Source organism: Penaeus monodon, chromosome 19 (genome assembly GCF_015228065.2).
Source record: "Penaeus monodon isolate SGIC_2016 chromosome 19, NSTDA_Pmon_1, whole genome shotgun sequence".
NCBI classification, from domain to species: Eukaryota; Metazoa; Arthropoda; class Malacostraca; order Decapoda; family Penaeidae; genus Penaeus; species Penaeus monodon.
This window is the reverse complement of record NC_051404.1, coordinates 3,074,288-3,074,607: the sequence shown is the minus strand read 5'-3', so window position 1 is coordinate 3,074,607 and position 320 is coordinate 3,074,288.

Sequence of the window (320 nt, the reverse complement as noted above, 5' to 3'; positions counted from 1 at the left end):
ACCCACGCTCTTCATTAACACCACTCGCCACAAACTCGAAAAAAAGAAAAAAAAAATCTCTCGCGTCTCTAAAGGTAAGTGACTCGGGTAGCATGACGATGCCAGCTGATCAGCGAATTGCAACATTCAATCGAACTGATCCGAAGCAAGACCAGTTGACACGAACTGCTCACAGCCGAGGCGGATTGAACTGGCCGATCCATAAAGAAAGCCTCAGTACGGCGGGCGATCCATAAGCAGGACGGACGGGACTGGCCGATCCAAAGACGTGGTTGAACGAGCGAATCAGAATGCTAAGGGACGGAGTTCATAGACAGATT